This window comes from Eumetopias jubatus, unplaced genomic scaffold, assembly GCF_037043125.1.
Source record: "Eumetopias jubatus isolate StellerSeaLion01/CBP00866 unplaced genomic scaffold, mEumJub1_p1.0 scaffold_9, whole genome shotgun sequence".
NCBI classification, from domain to species: Eukaryota; Metazoa; Chordata; class Mammalia; order Carnivora; family Otariidae; genus Eumetopias; species Eumetopias jubatus.
The window spans coordinates 140,500,457-140,514,247 of NW_028274815.1; the positions used below are offsets into that span (position 1 = coordinate 140,500,457).

General features: G+C 53.0%; 1 long non-coding RNA gene across 2 annotated transcripts; it reads left to right on the forward strand.

The window, feature by feature from the left end:
• Positions 1 to 971: 971 nt before the first annotated feature.
• On the forward strand, positions 972 to 13,789 carry LOC114199314 (uncharacterized). 2 transcript variants are annotated; one of them, XR_003607263.2, is made up of 5 exons: positions 972 to 1,061; positions 3,554 to 3,780; positions 6,146 to 6,335; positions 6,549 to 6,682; positions 12,382 to 13,789. It is a non-coding gene; the product is annotated as an uncharacterized LOC114199314 (long non-coding RNA). The 2 variants fall into 2 exon arrangements; XR_003607264.2 differs by lacking the exons at positions 3,554 to 3,780; positions 6,146 to 6,335.
• The last annotated feature ends 2 nt before the right edge of the window (positions 13,790 to 13,791 follow it).

The window sequence follows — 13,791 nt, forward strand, 5'->3', positions numbered from 1 at the left end:
TGTGTTCCTGCTCTTGCTGTGTCTCTCTCTGTCAAAAAAAATTAAAAAAACATAAATCCAAAGGTCTCTCCATCCTAGTTGGGTCCAAACACCAGTGCTGCCCAGCATGGTTGTCTTTGGGTATTTTGGTTCCAATCTCAGCCCATGATAGACATAACCTAATTGTCCCCCCAGGATCCATGCCCTGGAAAAATTTCTTCCCCGTGAGTGCAGAAGGAAGCTGTGGCTTGCATCTAGCCGATAGAATATGACAAAGGTGGTGAGCCTTGACTCCCTTGATTGGCCTCCGTTATTTAAGACTCTGTCTTGGCAGATAGACCAGAGCAAGGGACTCTCCTACCAGCCTTGAAGAAGTGAGCTGCCAGGACGGGGGAAAGCCAGTAAGGGGCCACACGTCAGAAGACTGTGGGCAGCCCCTGAGAGCCGAGAATGGCCTCCAGCTGTCCATCAAAAGGAAGTGGGGACCTGAGTCCTACCGCCATGTGACCTTAGAAGGGGACCCCAAGCCTCAGAAGGACCCCGATAGCCTGACTGCTCCCTTTCGAAACCCTGAGCAGAGGCCCCAGTTAAGCCGTGCCTGGACTCCTGACCCGAGAGCCGGGTATGTGTAATAAACACATATTTTATAAAGTCCTTGAATCTGTGGTAATTTGTTATGCAGCAATAGATACTAGTGTGGAGGCCACAGAATCCGCCGTCTGGGAAGTCTCCAGCAGCCTCCCCCAGCCTAAGCCACAGCCTCGAGCCACAGCCCATGCACTTCCATGCGCCAAGCAGCTCCCCACATGTCAGCGGCCCGCGCACCTGCCTCTGAGCCCACTTCCCTCCGCCCTCTGCCTGGAGCAGTGACCCACCCGTGGGCCTGCCATCTGGGTCCACAGCTGCTCACGGAGGCGGGGCTACCTGCCACTGCTCTGTGGTCGGAAGCGGAAGCAGAAGTAACACATGTCCATTTTTTATGCTGAAACAATTTCAGACTTGGAGAAAAGCTGCCGGAGTAGGTGTCCGAACCGTTGCCTTCGTCTACACCCGCCGATCGTCGATGTCTACGCACCCGCATGGTGATTCCCTCTCTCTCTCTCTCTCTCTCTGGGTCTACACATACTCTTTTTTCTGAACCACCTGGGTTGCTTAAGTCACTGCCTTTGTTCCTCAGCCCCCGAGTATGTATTTCCTTTTTTTTTTTTTTAAGATTTTATTTATTTATTTGACAGAGAGAGACACAGCGAGAGAGGGATCACAAGCAGGGGGAGCAGGAGAGGGAGAAGCAGGCTTCCCGCGGAGCAGGGAGCCCGATGCGGGGCTCGATCCCAGGACCTGGGATCATGACCCGAGCTGAAGGCAGACGCTTAACGACTGAGCCACCCAGGCGCCCCCCCGAGTGTGTATTTCCTACACACTTCAGTTCCCAGTCCCGGTCCCGATGGTGCCCCCTGTGCCGGTGGCGTGGCCCGGAGCTCTGTTTTCCCCCTCCAGGACCACACGCTGCTTTCACATGCACGTCCCGTCCCCTTTCATTGGAAATAGCCCCTCTGCCATGTGTGTCTTTTGTGACACTGATATGTTTTAAGAACTCAGGCCAGGTGTTTTGAAGATGGCCCTCTCTTGGCTTTTCTGATGTTTCTGCACCAGAAATTCAAGTTTTGTTTTCTGCGCAGAATACCAGCAGAGCAACATGGATTCCTCCCAGTGCATCCGAAGGGAAGCTGCCTGACATCAGTTTGCTTGTTTGTGCTGATGTCATCCTGCGTCACCCAGGGAAGGGGGTGGCCACTAGCTTTTTCTATAGTAAACTTATATTTTCCCTTTGTAATTATTAGCTAATTAATGGGGATGTACCTTGGGTTCTATAAATATCCTGTTCCTCTTCAAAATCCCTCTCTCAGCCTAGCACTCACTGATGACTCTTACCTGAATCAATTTCTACTATGATGTTTCTGCTTTTTAAATTATTTTTTTAGGGGCATCTGGGTGGCTCAGTCGGTTACACGTCTGCCTTCAGCTCAGGTCATGATCCCAGGGTCCTGAGAAGGAGCCCTGTGTCGGGTTCTCTGCTCCGCGGGGAGTCTTCTTCTCCCTCTCCCCAACCTCCCCACTCATGCTGTCAAATAGATAAATAAAATCTTTAAAAAATTTTTTTTTGGTCTTTCTAAACTGTTATCCAGAAAACTGACTCCTTGGGAAGTATACAGTGACATGAGTGTTAGCACATATCCAGATTCCTATAGCTACATCGACCAAGACCCAGAGTGATCCATCCCCCAAAACCCTCTCTCTTGCCCTCCGGCTATACTCGACCTCTCACAGCGCTGATCTGTCCTCCGCCAGGTGAGCACTGTCGTGAGACCAGCATGGAGACAGAACCGTATGCTACCTGCCTTCTGGGCGGGTCTTCCTGCCCTCAGCATAACATCTGAGATTCATCTGGGTGGTTGTGTGTCAACCATTCATCCCTTTTTGTCAGTGAATAGTATTCCAGGTGTGGATGGACCTCAGTTTACTTCTCCACTCCTCCCCTGAATGACATCTGGGTTGTTTGCAGTTTGTGCAGCTAGGAATAAAGCTGCCATCGGCCTTTGTACACAAGTTTTTGTATGAACATGTTTGGGTTTCTCTGGGACAAATGGCAGGAGTGGGGCTGCTGGGTCATGCGGCAGGTGAATGTTTAACCTTCCCAGAAACTGCCAAGCCCACCTCCAGACCAGGGTCCCGTCCTGCATGCCCACAGCAGGGTGTATGAGCCCCAGGTGCTCCGTACCCTCAGTAGCCCTTGGAACTGCTGGTTGGATGGTCCTTTCAGCCGTTCTTGTGGGTGTGTCATGCCATCTTGTTGAGGGTTTAGCTTGCATTTCTCTGATGGCTGATGACATCGAAGAGCTTCCCATCTGCTGATGGGCGTGTCCTCTTTCGTGAAGTTCTGTTCAGGTCTTTATCCCTTAAAAAAAAACAGCCTTATCAAGATATCATCTACATACCACAAAGTGCATCCATTTAAAATGTATAATTCGGTGGCTTTTGGTATATTTGGAGTTGTGCGACCATCACCATAAACCACTTTTAGGACATTTTCATCACCCCACAAGAAACCTTGTACCATGTGGTGACCACTCCCATCCCTCCCCTATACCTTAAGCCAACCCCACTCTGGGTCTTTGGATTTGTCCGTGTTAGACATTCCATACAGATGGAGTCACACGATGTGTGGTCATTCACGGCCAGCTCCCTTGCACGTGTTCAAGGCCCTCCCATGCTGCCGTGTATCAGCACCTCATTCCCTGTTTTTTTTTTTTTTAAGATTTTATTTATTTAGTTGAGAGAGAGAATGAGATAGAGAGAGAGAGCATGAGAGGTGGGAGAGTCCGAGGGAGAAGCAGACTCCCCGCCGAGCAGGGAGCCCGATGCGGGACTTGATCCCGGGACTCCAGGACCATGACCTGAGCCGAAGGCAGTCGCCCAACCCAACTGAGCCACCCAGGCGCCCTCATTCCCTGTTTTAATTGCCAGATGATACCTCGTTGGTTAGTTATACCACACTGTGTTCATCTTTCACCAGATGATGGACATTTGGATGCTGCTGTGAACACTCATGTCCGTGTTTGCTTTGTGGACATACGTTTTCATTCATCTGGGATAGGTGTCTAAGAGTAAAACTGCCGGGCGAGCATTCCCAACCTTTCAAGGAACAGCCAGACTGTCTTCAACAGCAGCTGCACCATCTTGCTTCCTGAAGCAACACCAGAGGGTTCCAGTGTCTCCTCACCCTCACCAGCACTGGTTACTGTCAGTCTTTTTTTTTTTTTTTTTTTAAGATTTACTTATTTATTTGAGGCGAGGGGCAGAGGGAGAGAATCTCAAGGAGTCTCCCCACTGAGTACGGAGCCCAATGCGGGGCTCAATCCCATGACCCTGAGGTCAGAACCTGAGCCAAAACAAAGAGTCGGTCGCTTAACCGACTGAGCCACCCAGGCGCCCCTGTCTGTCTCTTTGATTACAGTTATTCTATGAGCATAAAATGGCATCTCATTGTGGGTTTGATTTGCATTTCCCTAAAACCAATGATGTTGGGCACCCTTTCATGCATTTATTGGCCGTATATGTATCTTCTTCAGAGAAATGTCTATTCAGATTCTTAGCCCAATTTTTAATTGGGTTGTATATTCTCAGTGTTGAGTTTTGAGAGTTCTTCATGTATTCTGGATAAAAACTCTTTGTTAGATATTCAGTTTGCAAATATTTTCTCCCTGTCTGTGCTTGTCTTTTTTTCTCTTAATGGTGTCATTCCACAGAACAGAAATTTTCAATTTTGATGAAGTCCAGTGCATCCATATTTTTCTCATATGGATCATGCTTTTCATGCTTTTGTCATCAGCTAAACCCAGATCACAAAAATTTCCTCCCATATTTTCCTCTAAAGTTGTATAGTTCTACATTTCACTCTTTTGAAGATTTTATTTATTTTATTTATTTGTTTGAGAGAGAAAGTCAGGGGAGGGACAGAGGGAGAGGGAGAAGCAGGGTCCCCACTGAGCCAAGACCCTGAGATCACAACCTGAGCCAAAGGCACATGCTTAACCAGTTGAGCCACCCAGGTGTCCCTACATTTCACATTTAGATGCATTACCCATTTTGAGTTAATTTTTGTGTAAGATATGAGATTTAGGTCAAGTTTTATTATTCTTCCATAAGGATGTCCAATTCTCCCAGCACCACTTATTGAAAAGATGATATTTTCTCTGTTGAATTGCTTTTGCATCTTCTCAAAACACAGCTGGACATGTGCGTGGGAGGGCTGTTTCTGCACAAGGTTCTGTCACATTGATTTATGTGTCCATCTCTTTACCAAGACCACTCTGACCTTATTGTTGTAGTTTTATAACAATTGCTAAACACAGACAGTGTGTGGGAAGAACGGTCTCTCCAACAATGGCGGAAGGACCGGATGGTGACTAGGAAACCCATGAGGGAGAGTGAATCTAGACCCCTACTTCATGCCAAATATGAAAATTAATTCAAAATGGATCAAAGGTCCAATGAAACTATAAAACTGTTAGAAGAAAACGTGGGTGTATGTCTCCAAGACCTTGGATTTGGCAGTGGTTTCTTAGATGTGGCACCAAATACATGGGCAGCAAAAGAAAAAATAAGCAAACTGGACTTCATCAAAATTTTAACTTTTGTGCAAAAAAGGACACAAGAAAGTGAAAACACAACATACAGAATGGGAGAAAATTTTTACAAATCACATTGGAAAAGGGCCTAGTATCCAGCAAATATAAGGAACTCTCACAACTCAATAACAAACAGGCACACAACTCAATTTAAAAATGGGCAAAGGATCCGAATAAACATTTATCCAAAGTAGATCTGCAAACAGTCGATAGGCGCATGAAACGATGTTCAGTGTAATTACTCGCTACGTACCTAATAACGGATCATCAAAATGTAGGAAGCAAAACCGACAGAACTGAAGGGAGAAGCAAACATTTCTACAGCAACAGTTGGAGACATCGGCCATGATGAGTGGGACAAGCAGACGAAGGTAAGTAAAGAAACAGAGGACTTCACACCACAAACCAAGCAGGTCGGAGACGCACACGGAACACGCCACCCAGCGGCACCTGCAGGACACCTGGGACGGTCTCCAGCAGAGACCAGATGTCAGGCCACAGATTAAGTCGCAGTGGACTTTAAAAGATATTTCCACGAAGGATCTTCTTGAGCCACAATAGGATGAAGTTAGAAACCAGTAGCAGAGGTAACACTGGGAAATTTTCAAGTTTGTAGAAATTAGACAACACACTCTTAAAGGGGAAGCCACAGGAATCTCAGAAGACACTTGGATATGAGAGAAAAGGAAAACAGAACCTATCGGAACTTACGAGATGCAGCAAAAGTAGTGCCGAGGAGGATATTTATGGCGATAAACAGAGGTGAAAGCACGAGAAAAGTCTCCTGTCGGGCGCCTGAGTGGCTCAGTTGGTTGAGCGACTGCCTTGGGCTCAGGTCATGATCCTGGAGTGCCGGGATCGAGTCCCGCATCGGGCTCCCCGCTCAGCGGGGAGTCTGCTTCTCCCTCTGACCCTCCCCCTTCTCATGCTCTCTATCATTCTCTCTCTCTCAATAAATGAATAAATAAATAAAAAAGAAAAGTCTCCTGTCAACACGGTAACATTCAGACTTAAGGAACTAGAAAGACAAGCACAAGCTGAACCCTAAGCCCGAGGAAGGAAAGGTGATAAAGACGGAGGGAGTGCGAGGGCGCCCTGCCCAGTGAGTGCGCCAGCCACGGCAAGACTACTACCACGTGGCTCCACACGTGGCTCCACCCGCAGGAGGTACTGAGGCCAAAGTCAGGGGGATGAGGGGAAACGGGGGTCAGGGGGTGTGTTAGTGTTAACGGGGACAGGGTCTCAGTTCCACAGGATGAGCGCGCATGGAGGCAGGTGGCGGTGAGGGCCCCACAACGTTGGGAGCGCATTTAATGCCATGGAACCACACGATGAAAAATGGTTGAGGTGGTAAATTTTGTTATGTGTATTTTCCCACAGTATAAATTTTTATGAAAAAGAGAAAGTACTGAGCCATGGTACAGTGTGGATGAGCCTTGACAGCACCAGGCTGAGGGAAAGAGGCCAGACACAGGAGACCACACACTGTCTGATTCCACGGAGACTGAAGGCAGGTTAGTGGTCGCGGGGCGGGGGGCGGGGGCCGCGAAGGGAGAGGAGCGGGGGATGGTGGTGCAACGCTGTGAATGTGCTAAATTATTGGCATGGGAATTTTACCCTCAATGAAAGGACTTGGGTACTGCAATTTCGCTATATTCTTATTTTCCAAAAATGTTTCAGTTATTATAGCTCATTTGTCTTCACACACTAATTTTGGGATCCGCTCATCTAGATCTTCAGAAATCTTGCTGGAGTCGTTATCTGCACGCATTAGGTCTAGACATCGATTTGCAGGGAATGGACGTCTTTACTGTGTTGAGTCTCTGTTTACTTAATCTTCTTTGGTCTCTTTCATTAGCAGTTTATTTTTGACATACATAAACATTTTGCTAGGCTTATACCTAAGTGTTTCATGGACAGAGGGTATCTATTATAAACGGTATTTTTTGAAATGTCTGTTTCCAGCTGTAAATTGCTAGCATATAGACAGACGACTGACTGACCGTGCATCTTTCTCACTGCGTTTATTCTTCAATCAGCTTTTTTGTGGGCTCCTTGATGACAGACCATCGTGCTGTCTGTGGACAGGGATGGATTTATTTCTTATTGTCAATCCTTTTGTTTCTGTTTCTTGCCCTATTGTCCTAAGACGTCCAGCAGGTGTTGAATAATTTCAACAAGAGTAGACATCCCCGCCTTGTCCCCGGTCCCAGAGGAAAGACGTGGTCTTTCTCCATCGTGCACAATGCTGGAAGTGCTTGCTGTCACTTCTCCATCAGTGCTCTGTCTTAGATTGAAGACCTTCTTTTCTATTTCTCAACTTGCTGAGTCGTTACCATGAATGGATATTGGGTTCTGCCAGAGCTCCTTCCCCGTCATCTGATGCGAGTACTCACAATCGCTTGTGGGCGCATTTTTACAACAGCGGCTTTAAAGCCTTTGTCAGATCAGCCAGCATCTGGGCTTCTCAGCGCTGTGTTTGCTACGTTGTTTCCACTGTGTTGCGTTTTCCTGGTGCTTTTATGCCAAGTAGTTTTGGATTTTATCCTGAAGTTCAGTATTTTTAATGAATGAACTCTTTTCGGTTTGTTGTGTGCCTTGGGTTGAATTTCAGAGCACTAAAATGGTTGTTTCTGATAGTTCTTTCCAGCTTTATAGTTGCATTTTGAGGAGAACGTTTGTTGACCTCCTCACCCCTTCATGCTGGAAATCCATAATATCTTTTATTACTCAGTTCACGCTTTCATCAAATATATTTATTAAATGTCTACTGCATGACGGATTCTTTCTTAGCCACTGCGAACACAAGACATACAATCTACTCCCATAGATTGTGCTTAACAAACTAGCAAACAAATTAGGTATTTCCAGCAGTGAAAAGCACTATTAATAACGATCATGTCTAACTTTCGCTGAGCACCTGCTACGTGCTCGGTACTGTCTAAGCATTTACGCGAAGCATCTTAACCTCAAAATAGCGCATGAATCAGGCTCTTTCCATTTCACAGTTAAGACGACAGGAACGGCGGCTGAGTTGCTGCTCCCAGGACATCTTCTGGCCACACGAAGTGCCCCCATGTACTAAGCATTCACCAAATATTAGTCAGGAGCTTTATTTTCTTCTGCAAACATTGACATCACCCACAGAGGCTCATGCTCGTGCTCATGCTAAGGAATCTGGCAGTAGCTGCCCTGGGGAAAGAGACTTCTGACCCGAAGGTGGGGGGCAAGGCTGGGCTGCTGTGGTCCCAGTGGGGAGCCTCCTTCTCCAGGAGTAAGCTGAGCCCTGGGAGCCCCAGCCCTGGCCTTGCTTCACCCCAAATACCTGCAGCCAGAGTAACAATCCAGGCCCCCCAACAGCAACAGTGCCCGGTCACCAGTGACCACTGTAAGCCCTGCCCCTCCCAGCACGGCTGTTAAGAAGGCGCCGTGATCGCTCTCATTCTCCCCAGAAGGGAGTGGAGGCTCCAGGATGTCACATGGCTGCTACATTATTGGGAGTAAAGCCCCAATCCCAGCGACTCCAGGGTCACCCTGCGGGAGCCTGTGACCATCAGCCATTGTGTCCAGCCACTCAGCCTCCAGCAGAGGCGTCCCACCCAGATGCAGCATGCACGGGTCTGGCCCACCAGATGATCTTTCTGCCACCATTTTCCCAGTGGCTGGAGGCTCAGGGGCTGCTTCCCGACACAGAACCCAGCCCTGCCCACCCTGAGCCCCTGACAACCCTCCACACACAGGGGCCACCGTCCCCTCAGAGACAGTGGAAGGGAAGGGCTGTTCTTACTGCCCAGTCTAAAGGGCAGTGGCTGGCTGGTGAGGTCCCGCAGCCAGCAGCAGGCCGAGGCCAATCCCACCCAGGCGGAGGCCGATCCCCCCCCAGGCGGCGGCCTATTCCCCCCCCCCCAGGGCTCACAGCAGGCGGAGGCCAATCCCCCCCCAGGCCTCACAGCAGGTGGAGGCCGATCCCCCCCCCCATGGAGGCCGATCCACCCCCAGGCCTCACAGCAGGGAGAGGCCAATCTCCCCCCCAGGGCTCACAGCCCAGGTCCCCCCTGCGTTGGAGCCATACCTGGGGGCCTCCAGCAAGAGGACAACCCTGACTCTGCCCTCGGTGCTTCGGAGGACACCAGACAGGTGCACAGCCCACGTGGGGCCATTCCATGAAGTCCACGCACAGGCTGGGGATGGACCCCCCTTCCTGGGTCCCTGACACTCAGGGGAGGGACTGGCATGCCCGACCCTCTTAGTTTAGTCAATGCAGCTTTTATGTTTACACTGTGCAGAAAAAAACACCTCCTTTCCGATTTTCTGTTCTTGAAGATGCTGGTGAGGGGGAGGATGTGGTGGATTGTGTCAGGCTGGCCCAGCCAGCTGCAGAGACAGGAGATGCACTCCTCCAGGGAAGGCCTCGCTGCCCGGCTGGGGGTGGTCAGCACCTCACTATCAGCTCCTTCAGGGTTGGACTTGGCCACAGAGCCCCCTTGCCTTGGGACTCCCTCCCCCGGGGGAAGTTCTGGCTTGGTGTGGGGGGAGGGGGGAGGAGGCCCTGCCAACTGAGCCTGACGTGGGTCACACCTAATGGTGCCTTCTCAATCCAAGGCTCCCCACTGGCCCCGCTGCCCCTGCCCTCTCAGCTCCCCCCGGAACACGCACCCTGCATCTCAGTCTCCTTCCCAGTGTCTGCTCCCGAGACCCTGGCCTGTGACACTTCTACAAGAGGGAGGCCCCAGAAGGGAGGTGGCCACGGCCAGGTTGAGGCCAAGTGCCCTGCCTGCCCAGGCTGCCGGACATGGCCTACCACAGGGTGACCCTCAGCATGGCTGGCCTGGCCCTCAGCCCTGGGGATGGGCTCGGGAGCTCTGCCCAGTGTCCACAGCCAGCACGTGTCTGCACCCACCTGGGGGGTGTCCTGTGGCCTGAACAGGTGCAGAAGGGCTGGAGCGCCACTGTGAGTGGAACTGAATCCCATTAAATTGAATTGCAGAGCACTGAGTGGATCGTTACCACGCGGTTGTGGGAGAGGCTCTCAATCGTGCAACAGGGAGAAAATCTCAGGAAGTCACAGCTCCCAACTAGAGAGAGGCCCGGCCTAAGAGTTCCTCCAGATCTCTGCTCTGAGCATCCAAATCTTCTGCCCATCTGATGGGGGCGGCTCTGCCCGGGATGGGGTTCTGGAGGAAGAGGGCCAGGCCCCTCTCCACTTCTCTCAGAACCCTCTGCCCCCAGGGGCCCAGGCCTACACCCGGGCCGAGGAGCCCCCAAGAGGCCTGGGGCCTGAGTCTGCTGCTACGGCAGAGTTCTCCCGCGGGCCTAGCACTATTTGTGAGCCCAGGGCAAGGAGGAGCTTTGAGGCCCCCGGGGCAGGCCTGCCCAAGCTGCAAGGCCACGTGGAGGGAGTACCATGCAGGGTGTGCCCACTCTGGGGAGCCACTGGGACATCTCGCCCACTGCTCCCCCCCAGGAGACCGGACAGAGCTTCAACCCCCCACACCTAGAGCCCAGCGTGCCAGGGCTCCAGGGGCCAGGGCTCTGGGTGCTGCCATAGCAGCTTCTCAACCTCTGGGGACTGAGCCTGGGGCAGGCGGAGCGTCCACTCACCCACTCTACACACACAGGCCTTGCACTGCCTGGCACACAGTGGGCTTCCGATAAGCTCCAGATGAACAGATGGATGGGTCTCAGCCAGGAGGCCCGACAGCAAGGCCAGACCAGCCTCCAGCCCCCAGCCTCTTCCCGCAGAATCCCTGGGAGCCCTAAACTGGCCCCAATCTTCTGGGCAGCCCCCAAGTCCCAGCTCTCTCTGCTCAGACCCCATGGGATGGGTCTGCCCCAGGGGTCCTGGCTGACCTCCTGCTCCCCCTGCTACTCTCCCCACCCCCAGGGAGTTCTCAGGCCCCCAGGGATGACATCAGCCCTCCCTGCCCCCCCAAGCTGTGCCCCTTGTGAGTAACCATCATGCCCGGGTTCAGAAGAGGCACCTCATTGCCTCCAAGACTGTGGCCTGGCCCCAAGCCCTAAACCCACTTCCTGGCCCTGTGAGCTGTCCAAGGTCCTGGGCAGGCCCCTCCAGCTGGGCTCTCAAGCTTCGGGCCCTGAAACCACAGTCCTGTTGGAGGCATGAGTGAGACACATTACGAGGCACCCACACACTCAGCCACGGACCACGGGGACAAGGGAGTCTAAGGAAGGGGCAGAGCCCTATGGCTGAGGGTCCTTCAGAGAGGGACAAGCCTGGGTCTTATCAGAACGTCCCTCCCTCCTGGTACCGACTGTACTGAGCAATCTGCCTTCCCAGTGACCGTCAGTGGCCCCAGCAGGCCTGGCTACCTTCCCAGTCCCAGGTCCTACCACTGCCCCTCCCCATCCCAGGCTCTACCAGCTTCCCTGCTGGTCCCTCCCCCATCTCCACCTTCCTCAGACCCCTGCTGTCCTGCCTCACCAAGTGGGGTCCCCTTGCCCTCTGGACTGGCCCTTCCACTGCAAGGAGCTCTGGCCTGTCTGGCTGAGCCATTTGCTCATAGTACATACTCAACAGATCCACGTACTGAGCACCAGAACAGTGCAAGGTCTGACTTAGGGCCAGCCCTGTGTTCTTGGGGGCCCAAGAGCCACCTCCCCACATCTCACTCAGACACTCGTCCCCAGCATCCCTGCCTGGCTCTTGTGTCCTTACTGGGCAGTGAAGGCAGGTGCTGTTGGCCTCAGTTTCCCCCACAGCACCCAGCACACAGCCAGCTTTGGGAACCAAAATGCCAAATCCAATCATGCTTTAAGCCCACCAGGAGCTGCCCCTAGCTCAGGATGGGGCCCAGAGGCTGCCAGCACACAGTCATGTTTCTTAGGGGAGGGTGAGTCAGGCAGAGACACAGGCACCCGGCAAGTTAGGTGGGTGCGTGCTGGCCTGCTGAGGCAGGGGCACTCTGCCACAGACTCCAGGCTAGCATGTGGTCAGGGCCTGGCTCCAGAGCTGAGACCAGAGGAGAGAGGCTGCTTCCACACAGCAGGCAGCTCCACGCGGCCTGAGCAGAGCTGAAGGCAGCACCCCAGCATGGGCCCCAGAGAGCCAGTAACCCAACAGTGTGGCTTTGGTGCATTTGACCCACTACCAGACTCTGGGTTTGGTGAGTGCGAGGGTGAGGTGAGGGGTGGCAAATGTCCCTTAAGAATTAAATTTGATTTGCACTAAAGTCATGCCTAACTTATGATCCAGAACTAGCCCCCTGAAGGGGGACAGGAAGCCAGCCTGGAGACGCTGAGGGTCAATGAGAGGGGAAGGTCACCAGCCGTGAAGCAGGCTTTGTGGATGCAGCAGAATGTGAGTGAGCTGCCAGGTACATGCGCCCCTCCTGCGCAGCCATGTTGTCCCCCTCATGTGTGCGATCCTGCTGACCCTGCGTGAGAGCCCCTGGAACAGAGGACTGGCCCTGGGGGAGGGATGAAGGAGGTGGAGGAGTGAGCATGACCTCGCCTGCAGCTCCCCTGAGGGTGCCCTAGGCCACCCTGCTGCCCAAGCCAGGTCATGGTCAGAAAGTCTGACAGCCCTGACCCCGACCCAGCCAGACAAAGGGTCCTGTCCAGGGGCTGCCAGGCCCTCCCCTCCTGAGCCTTGACTTCCTGTCTGCTACGTGAGAAGTTGGGCTGAGGTCCAGGAATCCTGGAGGGGTGCTTGAGGGGGTTTGAAGATGGGGAAGGCCTGGCAGAAAAGGTTATGAGATCTTCCACATGGCTTCTCCCTGAAAGCCCCCCAGACTTCTCAAGACCCTCCCGATCATCAGGGAAGAGACCACCCAGCCAGGGCCTAGAGAACAAAGAGGGAGGCTGGGGCTTGGGGCCTGTGAGAAGGGGTGAGGGCTGATTTCCACAACAGGGAAGGAAGTTGTCCTCCTGATTGGCAAACCAAGGTGTGGCAAGGCCCCAGACTCTTCAGGGGAACATTCTGGGGTTGCCCCAAACAGGGGGCATCTGTTTCCAGCTTCTGGAGACACCCCAAATAACAGCTCTTGACCTCCCCCCGCTCCAATAAGCCTCCTCTCTGCCCCCGCTGCTCTTCCACTCCCACCCTCTCCTGTAACCTGGGCCAGCAGGCAGCTGGCTGCGGGGAGGCCGAAGCTGGAGGCTAGGGTGTGGGTTCCAGAGCCACCAGAACCGTGGGGGACACCTCTTTGAAGTCCAGAAGGGCTGCGGTGCTCCATGCTCCATGCACACAGCAGCTTCTGGTTACAACCCCGTGCCCACAGCTGCCAGGAGGGGATGCTGCAGGGGGCCCGCAGAGCAGAGGCCCCAATCTGTCCTGGATGAGAGTGGGACAGGCTCCATCCCCAGTAGAAGAGGCCAGAGGAGAGAAACACTGCAGAGGCTGGACCTGCCGGGCCGCCGTCCAGCCCCGTCCAGGGCTCTCACCGCCTCCAAATGGCTGGAGAGGTGGATACAGGGCAGACCACCTAGGGTCCCGGAAAGGTGAACAAGCCTTGCTCCGGGACGGGAGAGAGGCTTCCTTTAGGGCAGGGGAGGTGGCCAACAGGCCCTGCTCCAGGACGTAGGAGGGCCAGGCCGCCCCAGATTGGACGACACCGTGGGGCTGGCCTTCCACCAGGGCCGGCCTCCGAGAACCAGTCGGGGG